A 12,132-nucleotide genomic window follows, 5' to 3' on the forward strand; every position below is an offset into this window, starting at 1 on the left:
ACAGCAGTGCATCCTTAACTTGTTTCTCACTTTGGTCTTAGCCACTGCCAGTATCAGTCTGTCTTTGGCTGTTACTGCAAATGATGGCCTTGAACACACTGCAAAAGCAGTTTCTGAAATTGTTTAAAGGGTTCATTTTCAAGGGTTTGTTTTAATGGTTTTGGCTCATCCTCAGAAGTATGTTTTCTACTCCATCTCTGGTGTGGAACTTTCTGGAAACACAAGACTCTTTGACCACAGTGCTGTCGCTAACATGGGTCTTCAGTGTTGCCATTAACACCAGACCTGGCCGAATGCAACATGGACTTGGAAGATACAATTCAACAAATGAAACAAGCACATGAATCCCTGCAAACAAAGGTGACAGACTTGGAAGCTCGGTCATGGCAAAATAACATCCGCATATATGGAGTGCCACAGGGTGAGGAATACAACTAAGTGGTGGACTTTATGACTAAACTGCTGATTTAGGAGTTCAGTGTTATTCCGAATGAAACAGACATGAAAGTACAATGCTGCCCTGGGAGCTCGCCCTCCCAGAGATGTTCCCCCATGATATATAATCATAAGCCTTCAGGACTATAAAACCAAAGACGAATCCTGAGCACTGCCTGGAAGAATAAGGAGGTTTACTATGACGATAAAAGAGTTTATTTCAACCATGATTACCTGACAGAAACTGTCAAGAAAAGAAAGGGACACGCCGGAATAAGATGGACACTGAAGGAGAGAGGTGTGCACTTCCAGATTCTTATCACCCGCCAAACATAAAATGTTTTTGGACAGCGGTCCTCAGATTTACAACGACGCAACAGAGGCTGTGATCGATCTACAGAAGAGGGGTTTTTCAGCACCCAGGGCAGAGACCCCAGCCAGTCCCCCCGTCCCACACGCGATGTGGGAAAGAGTCGGGAGCAAGCGCCAGCAGCAGACATCACACCCGGACCAGACACACGAGAGGCTCCGCTCATTCCACCGCTTATCACAGGAGCACTGACTGATTGGGGCTGATTTTATTCAGCTTGAAGCGTTATACTTACATTTTTGGAAAAGATTGAAAAGATTGAATACTATTATTCCTGTCCTCATCTCCAAATTTGTACATATGAATATAATGATTTCCCTGTAGCATAAGATACTAAGTGAAAAAGTAACTGGAAGAGTGGTTCTGCTGGAAAACCACCAAAATCATCTTCTTCAAAATCTTTTTAGAAGCAATAATTTCAGCTCCAGGGAGGCTGCCCTTACTTTAAATGAGGTCATCCCCTCAGTTCTAAGGAACAAATTTGTTTTCCAGTTATGAGAGTCAAGTTGTTTTATGTTCATGTTCCTTTTTCTGTTCCTGTTTTTGTCTATTCCCATGTTCAAGGATGAACTGTTTCAGGTTGCAATGACTTCATCAACAACAGTAACAAACATAATTAAATGCAGTATCAAAAAACAAGGTAATAACACTTCATGTAAATGGGTTACACAACCCTGTAAAAAGAAGTAAAGTTATTGCTGAAATTGCTCTCGTCATGTGCTGGATTTGATGACTGCATAATTTCTGAAACAGTCGTGTAACGGACTCTGTTGCGGGAACTGGCCCACTGAATGACATGATGGAGGATCCCTGCCTGTGGGCTAGGCGCCTGCATGGACTTCTCATCAAATTCACCTTTTGTTGTGCTATGTTCTGTTTTGTAAAACTTTGCAAAATCTTGTAACTGTTAGAATGACCTAAGCAGTGGTTCACCCCTCTGAGTCTGGTCTGCTTGAAGTTTCTTCCTCAGTATCATCAGGGAGTTTTTCCTTACCACTATCTTCTGTGTGCTTGCTCTAGGGGTTGATAAGGTTAGACTTTACTTGTGTGAAGAGCCTTGAGGCAACTTTGTTGTGATTTGGCACTACATATACTGAATAAATTGAAATTAAATTGAAATTGAAGAGGGAAAATAAATGCCGCTTTTTGGCAAGAGATGCATTTGTCTAATTGAGAACATGAAAAACTTTTAAATAATAGGGTTCATCAATGCCATTTATTCTTCACATAAGTCAGGGCGGAAGAGAGGAGTGGCCATACTAATGTCTAATAATGTACAGTTTGAATTAACCTCCCAAATTAGAGGTAAAGATGGTGGTTGCATCTTAATCAGAGGCAAGCTGGACCGTAAAGAGGTTACTCGCTTAAATGTTTATATGCCCCAGTTTTTTTTTTTTTGGATTTAGTTTATATAGTACATCCTACAGAAAAACTATTTACCTATCCCACCCCCACCCCCAAAGAATATTCCAGATTGGGAAAAACAAAGAAGTATTACACTTAAAGATGAAGACCTTAGAAAATCAACACTCAACTCAGAAAGATCCACAAACACTGACTGAATTAAAGTGTATCCAAAAAGAAATACATGCGATATATCATGATGAAACTAAAAAAAAAAAAAATCAGATTTGCTAAACAAAAGTATTATGAAGTAGGTGCGAAGGCTATGAAACATCTTGCTTGGAGACTACATAAACAACAAACAGAGAGGACAGTTCACAAAATCAGAAACCCAAGAAATTATAAAATTAGCTCCAAATTTGAAGAAATTCAAGAAACCTTTGAGACCTATTATAAGTGATAACGTATACTTACAGCCTGATAAAGCTGATTCCTCAGTTGATAGAGTCATAAAATCTCTGGATCTTCCCACAAAGGAGCGCACCAGAACAATGCCCTGATTGCAGAAAAACCCTACAGAGTTGGCCAAAGCTGTCTCTCGACTGAAAACAAATCAAACACCAAGATTTGATGGATACATCAGTGAATGGTATAAACATTTGTAAGACTGAGTTTGTTGGGAAAGTGTAGGAACACGGACCCACAACAGGGGGCGCAAATGAACGGACAATGGAGAAAGTCAATTCACAAAGTTTCTGTTGTGAATTCACACAACACACACAACAGATTACAAATACAGCAGTAACCGAATTCCAATGGTGTCGTGTGGGCAGGCTCGACGATAGGAGACGTCTGTCCGAGTCGAACCGGAACCACCCGATTTCCTCTGCCACCGAACCCCGGGGATACTGGAGCCGCCAAGTCCCGAACCCCAGGTGGCCACTGCCTCCGCTCGTCGGATCCGGTACTGCTGGCAAGGAACAGAAAAGTCAGGTGTGGGTGCGGCTGCACCCAGCAACACACAGGGTGGAAACACCACCTCCACCTTGTCAGGAAAATACTGGTAAGTGCAGGAGTGTGAGTACTTATCCAAGAAGTCCAATACAGTCTCCGCTGTACTACTCACTATCTGCTATCCAACACACAAGCAACAAAGTATTATCGTCAAGAACACAATTGGCTGAGTACGTTACCTCCTTAGTAGAGCGATATCTCAGCAATGAGGTGGAGATGCCGTCCTGCTGATATACCTCCCTGTTGATTGATATCAGCTGTCTCAGGTGATGGGTGACAGCTGTCACCCTGGCTGCTCCTGTGAGGCGGCAGCGCCCTCCGGTGCCTGGAGCCCGCACTCCAGGCAGGGTGCCCTCTGGTGGTGGTGGGCCAGCAGTACCTCCTCTTCAGCGGCCCACACAACAGAGTTAATGCCAATGTTTAACAAATGCTTTAATTACACCCTTAAATAGGGTTAAAAGGCCACAAACATGGAGTGAGGCTGTAATATCAATAATCCCTAAAGAGTGCAAGGATAAGGGATAGTGTGCCTCACACAGGCCAATATCAGTACTACAGATTATAAACTGGATTAATTATTGCCAAAAGAATGGAACATGTTGTCTCAGAACTAACTGACTTAGACAAAACTGGGTTTGTCTGAGACAAGCAAGCATCAGGCATACACTCCATGTAGGCGATTATGTGGCCCACAAAAATGTTAGTGCAACGTTGATCAGTCTAGATGCCGAGAAGGTATTCGACTCAGTTGGCTGGAGCTTCCTTTACCAAACACTGGAACATTTTGGCTTTAATGAGAAATCAGTATAGTGTATTAGATCATTTTACTTAAATACCACAGCTAGAATAAAAATAAACTTGGCACTTTTCTAGACCTAGTAAGCTTGAGAGAGGATGAAGACAAGGGTGCCCGCTTAGCCCTGCCCTTGTTGTACTTTGTATAGAACCTTTGGCTCAGGCAATAAGGGAAGACCCAGAGGTAAAGGGAATTTTAATTAATTAAGGAATACAAAAGAAATTTATTTTCAGATGATGTTTTGCTCACTTTGAAAAATCCTGCAACAAGCATATCCAAATTAAAGTTTGTTTGGAACATGTTCGGCTCCTTTTCAGGGTATAAACTAAACACACAAATCCCAAATTTTAACATATAAATTTACACCCAATTGCAAATTTACAAAACAGTTTTAACTTTAACTGGGACTTCTTATATTTGGTATCTGGATCCCTAAAATATTACCAAAATATATGATTACAACTACATATGCTCCTGCTATTAAGTCAGTCAAAGCAGACATAGTTCGATAGTCAATATTACCTATGGATTCTCAAACCATACTGAAACAACAAAAATTAATAATCCACCATGACTCCTTTATCTATTCCAGTCACATCCTGTTGAAAGCCCAACTAAAGATTTTAAAGAATGGAATAAGTGCATCTCAATTACTTTATTGCTGCCTAATTGTGATTTCTGGTATGCAATCCAGACTACTCAGATAAATGGAGAGATTTGGAATTAAAACAATCTAAAACTCCAGCACAGTCTATATAAGCTCCAGGATTTACATGTGGATGAATTTAACCAGTGGACCAGAGTGGCTCTTAAAATTTGGTTAAAGACTTGCCAAAGGTTTTCCCTTGAGAAAGGTAAATAATTGTTGATGTGGATAGCATTCGACCCAGAGTTTATACCAGCAAGTTTAGATAAATTTAGCGAGTGGGCATGTAATGGTATAACAGCTTTTTTACTATAACCTGTTATGGTGATTTGGACTCCTTTAACCATTTCTCAGATGTATACAACCTGAAGAGAAATGATTTCTTCAGGTGTCTCCAGGTTAGAGAATATTTTAACAAAGAAATCAAACAAACTATTTTTGGGGAGGTGATGGTCTAGTGGTTAAAGCGTTGGGCTTGAGATCCTCGGTTCAAATCCAAGCCTGACCGGAAAATCACTAAGGGCTCTTGGGCAAGGTCCTTAATCCCCTAGTTCAGGGGTGGCCAAGTTCAGTCCTTGAGAGCCATCTTCCTGACACTCTTAGTTGTCTCCCTGCTCCAGCACACCTGAATCCAATGAAAGGCTCATTAAAGCTGCTAACGAGTCTTTCATTGGATTCAGGTGTGCTGGAGCAGGGAGACAACTAAGAGTGTCCGGAAGGTGGCTCTTGAGGACCGAACTTGGCCACCCTGCCCTAGTTGCTCTCAGTGTGATGGACACTGTGCATGGGCGCAGCCTCCATGGGGCTAATGTGAGCACTGATGTGTTAAGCGCTTGAGCGCTGTGATGCAGATGGAAATGCAGTCCTATTACCATTTAACTAATCACCAATACCCAGATTTAATTAATATATTTATTGGTACTTATACATCCAAAGTAAGTGAAAAGAATCCTAAACTCCATGTTTATGTGTCGGACGCAGCTCGGAGAACCGACCAGCGTTTGAAGGACCCAGTAGGAAATAAGCAGAGCACGTACAAAGGCTAACTGAATTTAATACTAACAGTGATCCAAAACATAACAAAAGAAAGTGCGGTCTGGCGTGGTGCGCTCCCAGCAGCGCTAACGGTCCGGAGCCAGAAGCTGTTCGGACCCAAGGACCCCGCCGACACCCCCCAGGTGGCCGCAACAAACCGAGTCTGTGAAAGAAGGAACCATTATGTGAGTCCACACTCTACACACAGAGAGAACACTTAAAGGGTGTACAAACAGCAAACACTTCCTGGCTTGATTACTAATCAGCTTCCCAACCTGCAGGCATGGAACATCCAGTTCACAAAACTCCACTGCAGTGGAAGCCGATACATGACTAACATACAGCTCAATATAAAAAGGTGTGAGGGACACCACATTTACTGATTGTATAAATGTTAGTCACAAAATCTAACGTACCTCAGGAAGTGTGCTGACGAGCGTGAGACCTCACCCCCTCCTCTTTCACAGACCGTGCATCAAACCCTGGACGTTCTCTGCATCCACTGATGATGAGATGGCTCCCGAGACGACGATCTCACCCGTCTGGTCACAAGGTCGAGTCTCTGGCAAATACACACTGTATACTCCAGTCTTAAATGCCACCATGTTCCAATCCATATAGATGCACCTCAGCTGTGAGTCCTGACGAGCCCGCAGGTGATCAGGGTGAGGTCCTGATAAACCTCAGCAACACAGCCACTCAGTCCCAAATGCAAGCCCCTGGAAGGAAAACAAAAGACAGAAACAAAAAGGCGCCAGGCCCCCCAGCCATACAACACTCCAAACATTATTCAACTCACTATGCCAACGTGAAATGGGAGAGGGAATCTGACTGGTGTGACATTTGGGAGAATCAAGCTAAGACCACCAACTCAGGGTCATGGCGGGTATTATGCAATATTTTCTGACTCCAAATCTGATAATAAGCAGTGAGCCTCCTACAGAAAGATGAACTGTTTGGAGAAAATGTGGCTCACCCAAAGTGACCACTTTCATGTATTTTGTGAATTCCTTCTAATTCATTCTATTGGCAAGAGTTGACAGGACAATTTTGGTATTGAAGTCATTGTTGTTTTCTCACCATGTTCCTGGGCAAAATGCCAGATGGACCTGAACTCCACAAGACAAATACCTTTGCAAAATAATCTTGACTGCAAGCAAGAAAGTCACCACATGGAAGTGGCTGCAGGTAAACTCACAATCAAAGGATGACTAGACTGCAATTGTGGACGAAATAATTGTATGGAAAAATTAATACACCTTGAAATTAAGAATTGAACAATGCTTAAAAGACTAGAAAAAATGGAATTCATATCTTGCCAGATTTAACAGGTTTTTTTTGTACTGATGTACGGCCCTGAGCAAACCATTCTTCACTCCATTTTTTCCTCTCCTTCTCTCTCTCCGTTTTGTCCTGAAAATGCAATGAGAAATAAAAAACAAAACAAAACAAAAACAAAAACACAACAAAAACACCAGACCTGAGGTTGTCTCCTGGGATTTTATTGCCTCCATGAGAATGATGTGTGTCAGTAACTATGCCATTAGCACTTGTCACAAGGATGTTCTTTTCCAGACTTCGCTTCCTAAACCAGTAGAGGAGGCTGTGTCTCTCTGCAGGTGCCTCTGCAGTCTGGTCATAGCAGTTGTTAAGGCAGGTGTTCAACAGATCTTGTGGACTCTGGAGTAATGAAGCTGTGCTGCAGAGCCTCTGTAGGTGTAATGTTCTTTCTAGGATTCACACTAAGCATTTTCTCAAAGCAGATCCATGAAGTCCTCCAATTGCTGACACTCTGTTTTTTTTTTTTTTACAGAAATGGTCTCTTTCAGGTCTTGCAGATTTTTGAGGAAAGAAGATTTATCACCATCAACCTCCTTGTCAGAATCTCATCTATATTGTAATGGAGTCTTGAATGTTCAGCCATCTTTATGCTTGGCGAAAAGAAGTCTTTGTAATGTGTGCCACGGTTCAGAAGGTCTGTTGGTGGCTGAGCAAGGGTGTCTATAAAGACAAGTCATATTACTTTGTAACAAGGTAGAGTGGATACTTCAAGAACATGGCAGATGCTTTCAATCCTAGAGACCACATATCTATGGCCCCTGTAATCAGAGACCATAGATCACCTCTGGAGCCCTCTGACTTACAGGCTGTGCTGTCAGGCCAGCCTTTATCCACAACCAAAGTCAACTACCCTGACCCTGAATGGTTGATGTTGGTGGTTGACCAGCATAATGGTTTCCATTTTTATGTCACAGTGAATTACAGAGATGGACTTCAGGCCCTCTTAGGTCACCAACAGCTGCTTTAAGATGGGCCTCCAACAGGCTAAAATGCCATTTTTTCTTCCAAAAGGTGCAGATGTTCTTGTCCAGCAACTCCAACTCCATCACTATAAAGCCTTGTTTTCCATATCTAAACTCGTGATATTGAACGAAATTATATTTGTCTGTGTCAGGATCCTGGAATAATTGTTTTCACGTAAACTTCATTATGTTTACTAGATTGAAGTTTGTTGATTTACGGAATCTTACAGTTCTGTTCAAACAGGTACTTGTCCAAAACATACATACTATACTCCCTAGGGAGGGTGAGATGGATATATATATATATATATATATATATATATATATATATATATATATATATGCGCGTGTGCTTGTGCCTGTGTGTTTGCTATTCACAGCCACAGTAATTAAGCAATGAATGCCAAAATTGGTATGGTGACCGGGGGCACCAAGGGGGAGGTCACTAGGGCCCTTAGGTTGAAAGCAAGCGCACATGCGTGAACACATATACACATGGTTAGCCTAATATATTAGATCATGGAGCACTTATTTTCGCAATTCACGTGGTACTCAGATCAAGTAGCAAGCATCACACTTTACATAGTACATAGTAGCAGATGGCTAGGGTGCACTTTAACGACAATCCCAACGGGCCAACGCACGCCGTGTGCAAGTTAAGGCGCACGTTTTTTCAATTACAATGTACCTGCTGTGTACGGCATGCCAGAGCATTGCAGTGATATGACATGCTGTCACCTTTTTATCATCATTCACTTGAATTTCATGAATGTCATAAATTGTTCTATGAAATTAATGACAACATACACATAATGCAATGCAACTTACTACACCTTAACTCATCATGGCTTGACTTCGTGAACGAAGATTTATGAAGGACGTCAGTGCCTGTTGCAGGCTCGCTGGTGGCTGACTAGTCCAATGCGGGACAGACAGACCCGGCCCACAGCGGCTGCAAGGGAAGTCTTATCAGGTTGTGTGGTGTGAGACCTCACGGTTCTTCTTCTTCTTCTCTTTTCTTTGATGCCATCTCTGCGTGAACTTTCGAAGGAGGAGACTGCTTGGTTGACACGGTGTCTCCAGGCGTCCCGGTTAGCAGCAATAGAGGACCACTGGCAGTGGTCGATCCGACAGGAGGCGAGGGTCTTTTTTAGGCAATCTTTGTAGCACTTCTTTGGAGCCCCTACATTCCTGTGGCCAGTGGACAGCTCTCCGTACATTGCAATCTTGGGTAGGCGATGGTCTTCCATTCTGGAGACGTGTCCAGCCCAGCGTAACTGTATTCTCAAGAGCATTGCCTCAATGCTGATGATCCCAGTCTGCTCCAAAACTTCGTTTTTTGTAACGAAGTCACTCCGATGGATGTTGAGGATGGAGCGGAGACAGCGCTGATGAAAGCGTTCCAGGAGTTGTAGGTGGTGGCGGTAGTAATCCCGACTCAGCGCCGTACAAGAGTGTTGTAAGTACGATTGCCCTGTACACAGCAATCTTGGTGCCTTTCTTCAGGTGTTTGTTGTTCCACACCGGCTTGTGAGCCTGCCGAATGCGCATTTGCTTTAGGCCAGCCTACTGTCGATGTCCTTATCGATCTTGGCGTCAGATGAATGGGGCATCCCAGGTAGCTGAACTGGTGGACGTTTTTCAGCCCTGTCTCGGCAATGGTGATGTGAGGTGGGTGGTAATCCTCCTTGGGGGCAGGGCTGATACATCACTTCAGTCTTCTTCAGGCTGATTTCAAGTCCGAAATGCTGTGCGGCTTCTGCGAAGCAGGACGTGAGCTGCTGTAATGCTGGTTCAGTATTGCAACAAGTGCGGCATCGGCAGCAAACAGCAGCTCTCGGACTAGTGCTCCTGTGTCTTTGTGTAGGCTTGCAGGCGCCTCAGATTGAACAGGCTGCCATCCATGTGAATCGTATGTAGATGCCGTCGACATCATCAAGGTCTTCAAAGGCCTGCTGGAGCATCATGCTGAAGAAAATACTGAAGAGAGTCGGTGCAGGAGCATGCAACCCTGTTTCACCCCATTGGGGATGGGGAAAGGGCTGAGAAAGGTCATTTCTGTATCGAACCTGGCTGTTCTGGTCTTCATGGAGCTGGATGACCATGCTGAGAAACTTAGGTGGACAGCCGAGGCGTTTCATGATCTGCCATAGGCCCTTCTGCTCACAGTGTGGAAAGCTTTCGTCAAGCGACGAACGTCATGTACAGCCCTCTGTTCTGCTCCCGGCATTCTCCTGGAGTTGCCGAAGGACGAATACCATGTCAGTAGTGCCCTCTGTTGGCTCTGTAACCGCACTGACTCTCTGGGAGGTGGTCCTCTGCTATGGAGGGAACAAGTCTGTTTAGAAGCACTCTAGCCAGAATCTTGCCTGCGTTGGCCAGCAGAGTAATACCTCGGTAGTTAGAGCAATCAGACTTTCCCCCTTTGTTCTTATACAAGGTGATAATGACTGCATCACGAAGATCCTGTGGTAGCTTGCTTTGCTCCCAGCAACAGGTGAAGAGTTCATGGAGTTTGGCGAGTAGGGCGGGGCCCCCATGCTTCCAAATCTCTTGTGATATACCATCAACTCCTGCAGCCTTACCACTCTTCAACTGCTCTGTGGCCCCGTATCTCTGCGAGGGATGGAGGGTCAACTAATTCTGGTTTAATGGGCTGTTGGGGGATGCGAAGGATTGCAGAATCTTGTACTATGCGGTCGGTGCTGAAGAGAGTCTGAAAGTGTTCCGATCAGCGGCTCAGAATAGACGCTTTGTCTGTGAGAATTACCTGGCCATCGGTGCTGCGCAGGGGACTCTGGACCTGATAGGAGGGGCCATACACTGCCTTTAGGGCTTTGTAGAACCCTCTGTAGTCACCTCTATCGGCATAAAGCTGAGTCTTTTTTGCAAGGGCAATCCACCACCACCTCTCTCGAAGCTTGTGCTGGAGGTTGCCGCAGCTGTGGCGGAAGGCAGCTTTCTTCACAGGACAAGTCGGCTGGGCTAGATGTGCTTGGTGTGCAGATCTCTTCTTCTTCAGCATCTCCTGGATCTCTAGGTTGTTCTCATCAAACCAGTCTCTGTTTTTCTTTGTGGAGAATCCAAGGACTTCTTCAGAGGTCTGCAAGATGACAGTTTTTAATTGATTCCAGAACACTTCGGGAGAGGCATCATCAGGGCAGCTGCTTTCTTCAAGCCTTGACTGTAGCGTAGCCTGGAAATCTGCTTTCACTTCAGCTGACTGAAGGCTGCCAACCTTGAGTTTCTTACTGGGAACGCCTTGTTTCTTTGGTTTAGATGTGAAGTGAAGTCTGAGTTTGCAGCGGACCAGATGATGGTCGGTGTAACACTCTGCACTGGGCATCACTCTAGTGTGTAAGACGTCTTTAAGGTCACGTTGGTGCACTAGAGCGTAGTCTATCAGGTGCCAATGTTCAGAACGAGGATGCATCCAGTTTGTTTCAGACTGTTCTTTGCTGAAAAACGGTGTTAGTGATGGTGAACTGCTGTTCGGCGCAAAACTCCAACAGAAGATGTCCGTTGTCGTTGCAGTTTCCAATGCCGTGTTTGCCAAGGATTCCTTTCCAGGCTACTGAATCTTGACCCACTCTGGCGTTGAAGTCGCCAAGGATAATGACCTTGTTGTCTGCAGGAGCGTTCTTCACGAGGTTGCGCAGATCGCTATAAAACTTGTCCTTGTCTGCAGGATCCGCCTGAAGGGTTGGAGCGTACACGCTGAGTAGTGTTGCGTGATGCTCTTTGAGGAGAGGGAGGTGCATCAAAATAATACGGTCGGAGTGACCTGTTGGTAAGCTCTCGAGCTTGGAGGCAATGGTGTTCCTGACCATGAAGCCGATGCCTGAAAGGTGTCTCTCTGCTGCTGGTTTGCCTGACCAGTAGAGGGTGTAACCAGCACTACATTCTCTCAGGCTGCCTTCATCTGGGAATCGAATTTTGCTGAGAGCGGCGATATCAACGTCCAGTCTTGCAAGTTCATGTGCAACAAGGGCGGAACGTCATTCAGGGCGGTTGCTGTCTTCTTTGTCAAGCATGGTTCTGATGTTCCAACATGCCAGTTTTAGTTTTTTCAATTACAATGTACCTGATGTGTACGGCATGCCAGAGCATTGCAGTGATATGACATGCTATCACCTTTTTATCATCATTCACTTGAATTTCATGAATGTCATAAATTGTTCTATGAAAT

This window comes from Thalassophryne amazonica, chromosome 9, assembly GCF_902500255.1.
Source record: "Thalassophryne amazonica chromosome 9, fThaAma1.1, whole genome shotgun sequence".
Classification (NCBI taxonomy): domain Eukaryota; kingdom Metazoa; phylum Chordata; class Actinopteri; order Batrachoidiformes; family Batrachoididae; genus Thalassophryne; species Thalassophryne amazonica.